Here is a 15,164-nt window from a genome sequence, read left to right as displayed (position 1 = left end):
CTAATGTTATAGCCTCAACAAGTCGAAAAGTGGCTGGTATACTTGAAGTGGATGCATTAACAACTTTGACCGCTTAAGTTTCTTTAATGACTAACCTTCTCAAGAACATGAGTTTGGGGGGAATGGTACAACCAGCTGCTATGGGACAAGTTGCCGATGTATCTTGTGTTTATTGTGGAGATGGGCATGCATTTGAGAGTTGTCCTTCGAATCCTGCTTTAGTTTGCTATGTCGGGAATCAAAATGCCAACCGAAATAACCCATATTCGAACTCTTACAATCCGGGGTGGAGGCAGCATCCAAACTTCTCATGGGGGGGTCAAGGAGCTAGTTCAAGTGGCGCACCAATCCAAAACAAGCCTACATATCCACCGGGGTTTTCTCAACAACCAAGAGCTCAACCACCACCTCCTCCTCAAGTGTCTCAATCAAGCTCTTTGGAGAGTTTAATGAAGGAATATATGGCCAAGAACGATGCTGTGATTCAGAGTCAAGCAGCATCCTTGAGGAATTTAGAAATTCAATTGGGGCAGCTTGCTAATGAGCTAAGGAATAGACCACAAGGCACCTTGCCTAGTGATACGGAAAATCCAAGGAAAGATGGTAAGGAGCATTGTAAGGCGGTTACCTTGAGGAGTGGTAAAAACCTGGAATTGACGGAGGAAAATTGTACTAGAAACAACGAGCCCACTTTAATCCAAAGTAGTGTGGACAAGGGAGACAAAGCTGTGAAATCAAAAATTTTAATTGCTGATCCTGAAGCAATTGCTGCAGCAATTCTACCGCAAAATGCTACAAAGAAGCCTATGAGCAAGCCACCTCCACCATTTCCTCAACGTTTTCAAAAGCAGCAACAAGATGGTCAATTTTGAAGATTTTTGGATGTTTTGAAACAACTTCACATCAATATACCGTGCTTTGAAGCAAATGCCCAACTATGTGAAGTTTTTGAAGGATATTTTAACTAAGAAGAGCAGGCTTGGAGAATTTGAAACGGTGGCTTTGACTGAAGGTTGTAGTGCCATATTGAAAAATAAAATTCCTCCTAAATTTAAAGATCCGGGCAGCTTCACAATTCCAATTTCTATTGGGGGACGAGAAGTTGGTAAAGCTCTTTGTGATTTGGGAGCTAGTATTAATTTGATGCCCATGTCCATTTTTAAGAAGTTGGGAATTGGAGAAGCAAGGCCAACTACACTCACCTTGCAATTGGCTGACCGTTCTATGGTGCATCCGGAGGGAAAGATTGAAGACGTCCTAGTACAAGTTGACAAGTTCATTTTTCCGGTGAATTTCATTATTCTTGACTATGAGGAAGATAGGGATGTACCGATCATTTTGGGGAGACCATTTCTTGCCACCAGGAGGACGTTGATAGATGTTGAAAAAGGAGAGCTCACCATTCGAGCTCAAGACGAACAAGCCACATTCAAGGTTTTTAATCCTATACGCTCTCCTAATGAAGTTGAAGCTTGTTTGGCCATAAGTGCTTCTAACTTCAAGATAATTGAAAAGATGCATGGAAAGTATAGCAATGGAGTCAAGAAAAAGGTCCCTTTTGAAGAAATTGATAAAGGTGGGGAGCCATGGATAAGTAAGGAAGAAGAACCATCGCATTCTCCAAAGCCACCGAAGAAAAAGAAGAAGAAAAAGAAACATAGTAGCAAGCCTAAATCACAAATGTTGGAAGTTGGGAATAGAGTGTTTTTCTCAAACTCTCTAGTGAAATCAAGGTGTGATGGTGGGTTCTTAGTGAGCAAGGTGTTTCCCAATGGTGTAGTGGAATTATATGATGAGCATTTGGGATGATCATTTAAGGTAACAAGGAAAGCAGCAAAGTTTGGGGGAAGCGAGGTTGAGCAATACCAAACCTCGGTTTCCTTGAAAGATCCTTAGAAAAAAAATGAAGTTTGGGTTGCTATGGTTTTTGGAATATTCATTTGTAAAGCAACTCAAAGAAAGAAAGAATAAAAATGCGCTGAAAAAAAAGAAAAAAAAATCAATCAGAAAGAAAAAAATATATATATATACATATGAGTGTTTTTAATTATAGTTATTTTTATTTTAATTTCACTTTTTGTAATGTTAATTCCATTTTATTGTGATGTTTTGGAGTGGTTTTAAGTGTATTTTGGTGTTTCAGGTATGGAGAAACCAAGAAACAGGGTGTTTTGAGAGTCATGTTGGAGTCTGAAGGTTTTGCAAGAGTTTTGCTTCAGCAAAATGGCCGCAAAAATATTTGAAAAAAAAGAGAGTTACGTCAAAGTTGGGTTGCTGAAGAAAATCTTGGGAAAACTGTTAGAAATCTGGGTAGAGAAAAAACATGGGTCATGGTGTTATTTAGATATATATATAATACTATATTAAAATATATATATACATATATGTACTATATTGAATATTCTTTCTACAAATTTTACTTTATATATGTATATATATAATTATATGCATATATACTTCAGTAAAAAAAAAATATTATATTTATAAACTATATATATCTGCATATATATGTATATCTGTATAATATATACATATTATAAATATACAATATATCTGTTTATATTTTATTTATTTATTTTTATAAAATATATATATGTATTCAGTACAATTTTATTATATCTATAAAATAAATGTTCATACCCGTATATACCCCAAATACCCTAACACCCATATCTTCTCACAACCCATATTTTCCCAGGCGCCTCCAAGCCACAGCCAAGAGTACACCAAACCAAGCCTTGAAACAGTGCAAAATTCGCCCATATTGTGAGTTTCCCTGTGATTTTTGGAAATTTCACACAGCTTTATACAGCCCATTCGTTGAATATCCTCATGGGTCACTGCTTTATTTTCTGTTGCTTGGGTGCCTTGTAATTGTGCCTATGCCGTAAATTCTACTGGAAGTTTGGGGCTCGCTGAAGATGTCGCTCAGAAGGTCTGCACGCATAGCCAGAAATGCCTCCAGCACTGCCAACGAGACTAATGAAGCCCCTCCAGTTCGAAGAAGAAGAGCGCGTGTTACCAATGCTGCTTTTAATCGAACTACACCGCCTCTGGTTGACAACACCGCTGAAATTGTTCGGCTACGACAACAAGTGGAAGAATTGCTGCAGCAACAACGACAACAGACTCAGCCGCAGCCTCTGCCCTCTGCCCCAGCCTTAGCCAACAGCTCAGGCACCCTAGCAAGTAGGTCCGTATGGGGGATGGCCAATGGAGAACGATGCGCCTTACCCAACTCAGTACATAGAATCATTCTATGAGTGGTTTCATAAGCCACACGCTCCAAACTTTGAAGGGACAACCAATCCCTTCGAGGTGGAAGAATGGCTCAGGAATGTAGAGCCGACACTAGCATGCATGAGCCTCGGTAACGCGGATCGCATATCCTGCATTTCATCTCTTTTAAAGAAGGATGCTAGAATCTGGTGGGATTTAGTACAACAGACTCACGACGTCGCCACCATGACATGGACTAGATTTGTGGAGTTCTTTCACAAGAAGTACTATAACGCAATAGTCATTGCCACAAGGGTGGAAGAATTCTCCAGTCTCAAGGAAGGAAATCTGATGGTAGTAGAGTATGCACGACAGTTCGACCGACTAGCCAAGTTTGCACCAGAGTTGGCCCCAACCGACTTCTTGAGGGTTACCAAGTTCGTTAGGGGATTCAGACCCAAAATTGAGCTAGGAGTCAAGCTAGCAAACCCTGGAACCATTTCTATGTCGATGCTCTAGAAACAACTATAGAGGTAGAGAGGTTTCACACAAATGTTAGTAAGGAAGAGGCCAGCAAGCCTGAACCTAAGCAGTAGAATCAACCTCAGAATGGTTAGACACACAACAACAACCATCAACATAGCAACAATAATGGCCAGAAGAGAAGGCATCCAGATAGTAAGCAATCCGACAATGACAAAAGAGCACGGACTAGCAATGGAAGCAATAGGTCGGGTTATGTAGAATACCCGCAGTGCTCCAAATGCCAAAAGAAACATCCTGGGGAGTGTCGTGCAAACACCAAAGGATGCTACAATTGTGGCAAGGAAGGTCATCGGAAGAAGGAATGTCCACATCTCAAGCAAGAAGAGAAAAGGGACAACAAGATGGTTCCAGCTAGAGTCTTTGCCTTGACCCAGGGAGAAGCTGAAGCTAGTAACAAAGTGGTCATAGGTCTGATTCCTATCCTCGATAATATATGTTCAGTATTATTTGATTCAGGAGCAACACACTCGTATATCTTGTTAGGAATGATAGAGAAATTAGACAAACCTTGAGAAAGATTTAGAACTAGGTTTGTGACAGAATTACCTTCGAGCAAAGTAGTCCTATCATCATGGATAGTACGAGGCATAGCGATCAAAATCAAGGACATAGAACTAGAAGGAGACCTGATAGAACTAGACATCAAAGACTTCGACGTGATACTGGGAATGGATTGGCTAACAAGGCATGGCGCAACCATCGACCGTAGACACAAGAAAGTGATGTTCGAAACTCCTGATGGTCAGAGAGTATGTTTTATGGGAAATATTTTAGGACTACGAACACCACTTATCTAATCTCTTAAAGCTCAGAGAATGATAGAGAAAGGATGTCACACATTCTTATCCAGCGTTACAGATGTGGTACTGGAAACACCACTAAAGGTTGGAGACGTCCGCATTATAAGGGAATTTCTAGAAGTATTTCCTGACAACTTACCAGGGTTGCCACAAAATCAGGAAATTGACTACATAATCAAACTAGTACCGGGTACCGAGCCTATCTCAAAGGTACCATACCGGATGGCACCTACCAAACTCAAGGAGTTAAAGACGCAGCTACAAGAACTCTTAGACTTGGGTTTCATTAGACCAAGCCATTCGCCATGGGGAGCACCGGTTCTATTTGTAAAGAAGAAGGATGGAAGCATGCGGATGTGTATAGATTACCGTGAGCTAAACAAGGTGAAAATTAAGAATAAGTACCGGCTACCCCGGATCAACGACTTGTTTGATCAACTCCAAGGAGCGACTGTGTTTTCTAAGATTGATTTACGGTCCGGGTATCACCAGCTCAAGGTACGGGAAGAGGATATTGCCAAGACATCTTTTAGAACTCGTAATGGACATTATGAGTTTCTAGTTATGTCTTTTGGTCTTACCAATGCTCCAGCTGCATTTATGGATTTAATGAATCGGGTCTTCAAGGATTACTTGGAAAAATTCGTTGTAGTGTTCATCGATGATATTTTGGTGTACTCCAAGGATAAAGTCGAGCACGAGGAACATTTAAGAATGACCATGATGTGATTGAAGAAGCATCAACTTTACACCAAGTTCAAGAAGTGGAATTTTGGCTTTCGCAAGTAGCGTTCCTTGGCCATATAGTATCCAAAGATGGAGTTGTTGTAGACCCAGCTAAGGTAGAGGCTGTGAAGGATTGGCCAAGACCTAAGAATGCGTCAGAAGTTAGAAGTTTTCTTAGGCTAGCAGGCTATTATCAGAGGTTTGTAGAAGGCTTTCTAAGATAGCCACCCCGCTTACCAACCTGACCCGAAAATAGCAAAAGTTCAACTGGATGGATAGATGTGAAGAGAGCTTCCAGTTGCTCAAGGATAAGTTATGCTCAGCACCAGTACTTTGTGTACCGACACCCAACAACAAATTTGTAGTATATTGTGATGCATCGAAGCAAGGTTTGGGTTGTGTGCTGATGCAAAATGACAAACTGATAGTCTACGCCTCAAGGCAGCTAAAGGAATACGAGCAACGCTATCCAACGCATGATATAAAGTTGGCAGCGGTGGTCTAGAGCCACTATCTTTATGGAGAATGGTGTGAGATTTATATGGACCATAAGAGCTTAAAGTATTTCTTCACATAGAATGAGCTCAACATGAGGCAGTGTTGGTGGTTAGAACTAGTAAAGGATTATGACTGTGAAATCCTATACCATCAGGAAAAGCAAACGTAGTTGCTGATGCGCTAAGTCGTAAAAGTTATGGAAATCTAGTAGCATTATCCGGAATAGAAAAGTCGCTCCAACAAGAGCCGATTAATACTGGAATAGAAGTAGTTATTGGTAAACTGGCTAACTTGTCCATCCAGCCAAATCTGTTAGAAGATATACGGATCGGGCAAGGGCATGATGACACATTAGTAACACATATGGTTGCAGTTAAAGAAGGAAAGGGAACAGATTTCTCAATATCAGGATAGCGGTTCTTGAGATATAAGGGACAGATATGCGTGCTGAATGACCATGTGATTAAGATGAAGATTTTAGAAGAGGCACACACTACCCCATACTCAGTTCACCCAGGGTCGACCAAGATGACTCATGACTTTAAGGCACTATATTGGTGGGTAAGAATGAAGAAAGATGTAGCAGAATATGTGTCTAAATGCTTAGTATGCCAGCAAGTGAAACTAGAACATCAGCGACCTGCAGACTTACTGCAACCGCTTAGTATTCCAGAATGGAATGTGGAAGATATAGCCATGGACTTCGTGACAGGATTACCACGAACAAATAAGCAGCACGATTCAGCTTGGGTAGTGATAGATAGACTAACCAAGTCAGCTCACTTCCTTCCTGTCAAGACTACGTACACAGCAGACCAGTACACATACATTTATGTTAAAGAAATAGTATGACTGCATGGAATCCCTAAGAACATAGTATCCAACAGAGGATCGGTGTTTACCTCGAGATTTTGGGGAAGCTTGCAGTAAGCCATGGGTACCAAGTTAAAACTTAGCACGACATTTCATCCTCAGACCGATGGTCAGTCTGAGCATACCATACATATTTTAGAAGATATGTTGCGTGCTTGTGTACTAGACCTCAGAGGATCATGGAGTAAGTATTCGCCACTTATAGAGTTGTCCTACAATAGTAGCTACCAGTCAACGATCGGTATGGCACCTTATGAGTTACTTTATGGAAGGAAGTGTCGATCGCCGTTACATTGGGACGAGGTTGGAGAAAGACAACTTCTTGGACCTGAAGCTGTTAGAAAGGCTCAGGATGTAGTGGCATTGATTAGAAAGCGTATGCTCACTGCTCAAAGCCGACAGAAAAGTTATGCGGATGCCAAGCGCTGAGATGTGGAATTCGAAGTCGGAGATCAAGTCTTCTTAAAGATATCTCCTATGAAAGGTGTGAAGTGATTTGGGAAGAAAGGCAAACTTAGTCCCCGATTTATAGCTCCTTTTGAGATATTGGACAAGGTGGGAATAGTTGCATATAGATTAGCCCTACCGCCAGCTCTAGCAGATAGCCACAATGTATTTTACATCTCGATGCTTTGTAGATATATGTCAGACCCATTTCACGTCCTCAAGTACGATACAATAGCACTCCAGAAAGACTTGAGTTACAAGGAATGACCGGATAGCATCCTAGATAGAGGGATGAAGGAATTACGGTCTAAGAGTATTCCGATAGTCAAGGTTCTATGGAGTAATAGTTCAGAATGGGAGGCAACGTGGGAGTTGGAGGAAGACATCTTAGCACGGTATCTGGAATTGTTTGCTAAGTAAATTTCGAGGACAAAATTCTTTTAAGTAGGGGAGAATCATAGTGTCTTAGAATTTTGCTTAGCTAGATAGTAGTAGTAGTAGCTTGTAGTATGTTAGTTTTCATGGATTTTGGTTCAAGCCGAGACTTAATTGGAAACTCATAGCAACAGTTATGAATTTTATAAGTTTAACCTATATTTTAGAAATATTAATTATAACATAAGGTTTGATTAATATTGTTGGTCCTAGAAATATTGTTTATTATAACCTAAGGTTTAGATAGAATTATTAAGAGCATGACACTTGTCACAAGCATGTTTATTAATGATTTAAGTATTTTTTATGAATAGTTTAATTAAAAGAAAGATATAGAAGCTCTAGAACCTTCCAGCAGCGGTTAGGATCACATTTTTACTCAGTAAAAGTTGTTTAATCAATTCAAAATATGCTGAAAAAGTGCAAATACGTGCTTGATATAGCAACGTATGCCAATATATCGCAGCTATAGGGGCCGATATATCGCATACAAGAGATACAGAAAACACATCGACTTTGCACTAACGAAAGCTCGAAGGCTCGGGGCATAGGTAGGGGCGATATATCACCTAGGGATGGTGATATATCGGCTCCTGGAGCCATTTTTTGATATATTTGTAGAACTGATTTAGAAACAACCCTTAACCACTTGGACTTGCTCTTGAACGATTTTGATTGAGTTCTGGGCATCTATAGAACGAAAATTCAAATATTTTTCATTTTATATTCATTTATTTATTCATCTTAAAAGGGGTTATTTTCACTCCTTGAACTCTATAAATAGGTACTAGTACTCAGCCATTTCACTCATCATTCAAGCATTGTTCAGAGCCTCCAAGCTGCTAAGATTACTATAGAGAGAAACACTTGGGTTTTGGGTCAAAAGCTGTTCCAAATTAAGCTTTTCTAAACACTTGGGAAGTAAGATAAAGTGTTATTTCGGTATCGAGGTGTAGATCAAAGTTCTTGATCATCCAAGGTATTCTTATCCTTAAGTTCAGTTCTTCATGGTTCTTTAGTTTTATTTTGTTTTCATTAAGATCCTAACTTTTTGTTATGATTCTTGGTTAGGTGTTTAAGTTCCTTAAAACTTAAGGTTTTCGGTAAGTTTTTACTTTGATGGTTTAGTTCTCTTTCTCATATCCTTTTCTTTAGAAACTCATGGTTTACTATTGATTTTAGGAGTATTCCAAATCCCATTCTTGTCTCCATATCCCGATTTTTGGTAAGGAAAATAAGTTAGATTATATGTGTTTATATGTTTATGTTATGATATGTTTTATGTTATGATATGATATGTGATATGATATATGTTGTAGCCCTTGGGCATATGACTTGCTTAGATAGCAAGCCCTAAGAATTTATGTTGTACTCGCTTGGACATGTGACTTGCTTAGATAGCAAGCCCTAAGAATTTTTATCATTTTCGTGGTTTAGAGTGATGATTTACCCTACCTCAATTCGTAGACAGAGGACCTAGATGTGTTATCATATACTATAGTTCTGATCTAACCTCGATTAGTAGACTGAGGACCTAGATGATTTTATCACATACCACGTGAATGAGTTAATGGTCATTAATATTGTAGTCCTATATGATATATGCTTTTATAGTCATATGTTTTATGATATAGTCTTATGTTTTATGATTTATGACATATATGTTTTTAGTAGAATTTCTTTACTGGGCATTAGGCTCATTCCTTTCTTTTTAGATGGTGCAGGAAAATGAGCAAGGAAGGCGGGAAGGATTCATGGCAGCTTGGCATGTGTATTGAGGATGAATGGATTGAATGGACTGCTAGAAGATCAAGGATGACATTGTTTTGAAGTCTTTTGATTTATGTTTTTATGTATTTCCGCACTTAGTATTTTAAACAATTGATTTAATGTTTATGTTTTTGTTTTATAACAATGCCCATACCATATTTTGTATTTGGTACAATATTTTGGGTTTTAAATAAAGTTATGTTATTTCTTATGTATGTATCCTAAACTAGTAGTTATGTATAAGAGTTTTTAATGGTCTGAGGACTAGAAATATTCAGGGCATTATAGAGACGGTCCTAGTGAGCGGATTAGCGAAATAGTCACCGTGGGGTTTAATACCCGACTCGGGGGGAGCCTTGGGGTATTTTGGGAATTTAGAGAATATTTTAGGATTTATTGCATAAGGAATAAGTATTTGGTAATTAGTTGGACGTGACAGGATTAATTGGTTAATACTAGGAACACTTGAGTAATTAGCGGGAACTGGGGGAAAATGACCATTTTGCCCTTAGAAACCATTAGAGGGCTGAATAAACTTAAAGGGGCAAAAAGGTATTTTATGGGTTAAGGATATACATAGAGAGGACTTGGGAATGTATCAGAATACACTAGAAGTCCCAAACACTCTCTCCCTTTCCTCTTACACGATTTCCCTCCCCCTCTTTTATGCTTGAAGGAAATTCTTGATGATATGAAGGATAAAACCAGGGAATTCAGCTAGGAAGCTTGGGAATTTAAGCTCAAGGACTGAAGAATTGAAGCTAAGGGTTTAGCTGCCATTGATGTAAGGATTTTGTTTGGTTTCTGTTAAGAATTAAGGTTTTATGATCAATTGGTTTAGGTTCTTTGGTATTGACTTGTTGATGGTTGGATTGGAAGTTTTAGTAGAGTTTTCTATGATATAATATGCTTAAAATATATATGATTAGGAGTCTTGGACTCGCTCCTGAAATTTAGGTGGGAGTTGGGAGTATAATTAATTGGATTTTTGGGCTAAAGGTTGAGGAAGCATGTTGGAAACCTAGGGATTTCTGGGTACGCGGGGGCGCACTGCAACCTAGTTCTTGGGCGCTGCGGCCCTAGGGGGGTAAGTCGCAGCCCGCCTCCCCCTAGAGGCATGTGGCTGCGCCTCTGATTTAAGGCGTGCTGCGACCCTTAAGGCTAGGTCACGACCCACCTAGGGAACTTTGGCCTATGATATTTTTTAGGCTTGGGGAGGCTCGAGGGTTCGAACCCAAGCGCTCGGGACGAATTCTACTACCCGTTTTAGTAGGATTCGAGGTCCCGGAGGCTATTTTTTGTTTCCTAAAGATTTATTTGGATTAGGGATTGATGGTTACCCATTGACACTGTGACTAGGTTTATCGCTAAGGCTCAAGGCTGAGGATCATGCTCGGGACCGTTCTTTACTCTTCGCTCAAGATTCAAGGTAAGAAAACTGCACCCTTGTGGTTGTGAACGGGACTGAGATTCCCAATAATTGAATATGTGTATTATTTGATTGTACAATTGTTATGTTATATGAGAATGAACGGCCTAAGGGTGTCGAGGCTAATGATAAGCGTACTAAACACAGCTCGGCCTAAGCGAGCCGGGGTCAGCTAGATAAACAGAGGGCTCAACCTAAGCGTGTCAACCCTGAACACTTGTGAAACTAGTTAATATATGAACTTGATATTTTATTTGTACCATTGGTTAGTTTAATTCTTGTATTCTGTTATATAGTTGAACTGGTTGTGTTAAGATTGATTGAATACTATTGTTGTTATACGTGCTTGTTGCTTATGGTTTTCTTGTTGGGCCTTGGCTCACGGGTGCTACGTGGAGCAGGTAAAGACAAATGGAAGTTGGACCAACCATGTGTTGGAGAGCTCTGGGGGCAAAGTGTGCATAGTCAGCTGTTCGTCCACCACGACCGAGGGAAAGTGCAGGGACATAGCCCTAAAAACTTGTATTTTGCCATTAGACTGGCTTTTGTTGTATTAACTTTTGAAGATTGTAATTATCACATATACCCTATTTTTTTGGGATCCCACGTATCAAACATCTATTTTAATGAAAATAAATCGTTTATGATCAAAATCTCTTAACCCTAATCTGATGGTTGACCTTAGGATCACATTATTGTTCAAACGACTTGATTAGCAAGTCTTGCACTATTTGAAAATAAATAGTGTAACAGTCTTGGTTATCCAGAGCATTGCAGTAGCGTAATGTTGGCCAACTAGCTCACCATCAACTATATTCCAGCTCTGGTCATATCCTCTGCCAATTCCCTGGATATCTGTCTTGCACTGTATATCTGTCTCAGACCCTTCTGACTTAAGGCAACTGCTACCACGTCGGCCTTCCCTGGATGATACAGGATTTCACAATCATAATCCTTCACCAACTCCAGCCACCGCCTCTGTCTCATGTTCAGATTTTTCTGTGTAAAAAAGTACTTCATTCTCTTGTGGTCAATATAAATCTCACATTTATCCCCATAAAGGTAATGCCTACATACCTTTAATGAGAAGACCATTGCTGCTGTAACACCCTACTTCCTTAGAGTCGTTACTAAGTGAGTTAAAAACGTGTCATTAGCTTGATAATCGTGGTTTTGGGTTAAAAGTGTGACTAAACGGAGACAAAACTCGTTTAATATTAAATATAAAACATTTGGTTATTCATTGAAATCTTAGAAAGTTTTACAGTTGGGATCCCAAAATATTGTTTAGAAAATATATTACAAATCAAAATACACACATGGTCAACCTAGGCGACAAAACAACAATTATAGTACATTTTCCAAAAATAACCTTAGCCGTGGTGGCCAGGTAAGTCGAACATGTACCCGTCGCTCCATGCTCTCCATACTCACGGTTGGATGACCTTTCCCTTGCCCTAACCTACACCATAGAGCACCCGTGAGCCGAAACCCAACAAGAAAACTCAACACAAAAAATAACATATGTATATCTATCAACAACATATAGCAAAATAGCCAACGGGCTAAACACATAGCGGCCATGCCGTCCCAGGGGCTTACTAGGCCCTGGGTTCACGATCTTCACCGAGAGGATGACTCCAACATCCTAGGAGAGTCTCGCCCTAACGGCTTGCACTCTACATGCCCAATGCTGATCTCGACCCCTTTCCGTACTCAGCTTCCTGCCATTCTTGGCCTTCGTCGTTCCCGACCTTTGCCATTTCCAGCCTTCGTCGTTCACTCACAAATATGCATCACATAGCATAATATCAACATATACTTAAACATATACTAAACATAAACAATAGGGCTACACCTTGCAATTCAATCAATAGGGCCACACTATGCAATACAAACATTAGGGCCACGCCCTGCTCTATGGGTACAACAGTTCTCTTACCTGTGTCCTGAGCTATCTGAGCACTGCAATCACGAGCACAATCCCCTAACCTGAGCCTCGCTAAAAACCTAGTCACAATGCATTCATAATAACCATCCATCAAGTTCTAATCCATTAAATAACTTCGGAATATAAATCTAGCCTCCGGGACCTTAGATTCTACCAAACTGGGTAGTAGAAACCTTCCCCGACCTTAACATTTGAGTTTCAGAGCTAAAACCCTTCAAACAGCCTATATTCCACATTTGAGCCATGGCCCAGCCCCCCTTAAGGGTTGCAGCGCACTCTAGTCAGAGGCAAAAATGCCTCTCTGTTGGGGGACATGGGCCGCGTCGCGCTATACCTTGCGCCATGGCGTGCCTAGGCAGACAGAGGCTCCCAGCCTCCTCAACACACACGGGCTACGGCGCCTGAAGAACAGGGCCGCGACTCAAGCCTGAAACCCAGAAATTTCTCAACGTCTTCAACCAAAAGTCCTCAAATTTTCCTACCAAAACCCTCATTTTTCCCAAAATCCAACTCTAAACAAGCTTACATCAACAACTACAACATTTATAACCTATAAACTAGTTCAAAGACTACCTAAAACCTCAAAATTCACACCTAAGCTAAAACTTCAACAAACAAACAAAAAACCTTAACTATAAGCATTAAAACTCAGAATTTAAGGGCTGAATCCTTACCTCAGCTGTATAGAACGACCTCAAACTTCTTGGCTCCAATTCTTAGCTTGAATTCCTCCCTTGATCCTAAAAAACCAACTCTTTTTTTATCTTTGTTTTTGGTTTTCCTTAAGATGCTTAAGTGTTAAGAGTAGAGAGAAAGGAAAGGAAAGGTTTAGAACGTTCACAAGGTTCTCAGCCAAAACCCATCTACCCTCAGGCCAAATTACCACTTTGCCCCTCCCTCTAATTAAACTCCTATACTAACCTCAAGGGCATCCTAGTCTTTTACTCCTTTTGCAAAAATGCCATTTTCCACTTAATTTCCCACCAATATCAACTACTCTCAAGTGTACAAATGGTTATCCAAGATACCAAAATACCACTAATTACCAAATATCCACACTTGTGACTATCTAGCAAAACGCAATATTGCATTTATGCCCTCAACGGGCTAAAATTACAAATATGCCCCTAATAACCAAATGGGGCCCACATGCATATTTAATTCACCTAAACATGCATTTCTAATCACATAGTCATCAAATTCACATATTAATTTAATTAAATCAATTATTGCCCTCCCGGCACGCTAATCAAGGCCCTAAGCCTTATTAGCAAATTTGGAACACTACAACCATCCCCTCCTTACAGAAATTTCGTCCTCGAAATTACCTAAATAACTCGGGATACCAATCTCGCATATCTGTCTCAAGTTCCCAAGTTGCCTCTTCCACTTTGTTTTTCCTCCACAGTACTTTCACTAAGGCAATGGTCTTGCTCCGCAAGACTTTATCCTTTCGGTCGAGAATCTGAACCGGCTTCTCCTCATTCGATAAATCTTGATCCAGTTCCAAGTTCTCATAACTTAGCACATGCGTAGAATCTGATACATACTTTCGGAGCATGGATACATGAAATACATTATGAAACCCTGATAGAGCTGGAGGCATCGCCAACCTATAAGCTACCTCTCCAACCCGTTCCAAAATCTCAATGGGGCCAACAAACCTAGGGCTAAGCTTGCCCTGTACACCAAACCGTTTCACCCCTCTCAAGGGAGAAACTCTGAGAAACACATGGTCACCGACTTGAAACTCTACTCTCCTGTGTCACAAGTTTGAGTAACTCTTCTGGCGACTTTGGGAGGTGAGCATTCGAGTTCTAATCTTTTCAATCGCCTCATTGGTCCTCTGAATAACCTCAGGACCTATATACCTCCTCTCACCCGTCTGATCCCAATGGATAGGTGATCTGCACTTCCTCCCATATAACATCTCATACGGAGCCACTCTGATAGTCGCCTAGTAGCTGTTGTTGTACGAAAATTCAATTAAAGGGAGATACTTACTCCAAGATCCCCCAAAATCTAGCACACAAGCCCGTAGCATATCCTCTAGTATCTAAATTGTCCTCTCAGACTGTCCATTCGTCTAAGGATGATAAGCGGTACTAAACCGCAACTGTGTGCCCATAGCCATCTGCAGGCTCTCCCAAAACTTGGAGGTGAAGGTGGGGTCCCTGTCTAACATTATCGACCTCGGAGCCCCATGTAGTCATATAATTTATTTCACATAAAATTCAGCATACTGCTCCACAATATACGTTGTCCTAACAGGCAAAAAGTGGGCAAACTTGGTGTACCTGTCCACAATCACCCACACTGAATCATGTTGTCCCATGGTCTTCAGCAATCCAATCACGAAGTCCATGGTGATATCCTCCCATATCCACTCCAGAATCCCTAGAGGCTACAATAACCCTACTGGCATCTGGTGTTCAACCTTTACCTGCAGACAAGTTAAACACCTGGCCAC

Source organism: Humulus lupulus, chromosome 3 (genome assembly GCF_963169125.1).
Source record: "Humulus lupulus chromosome 3, drHumLupu1.1, whole genome shotgun sequence".
NCBI classification, from domain to species: Eukaryota; Viridiplantae; Streptophyta; class Magnoliopsida; order Rosales; family Cannabaceae; genus Humulus; species Humulus lupulus.
The sequence above is the reverse complement of the archived record's forward strand: the minus strand, read 5'-3'. Positions refer to the sequence as shown.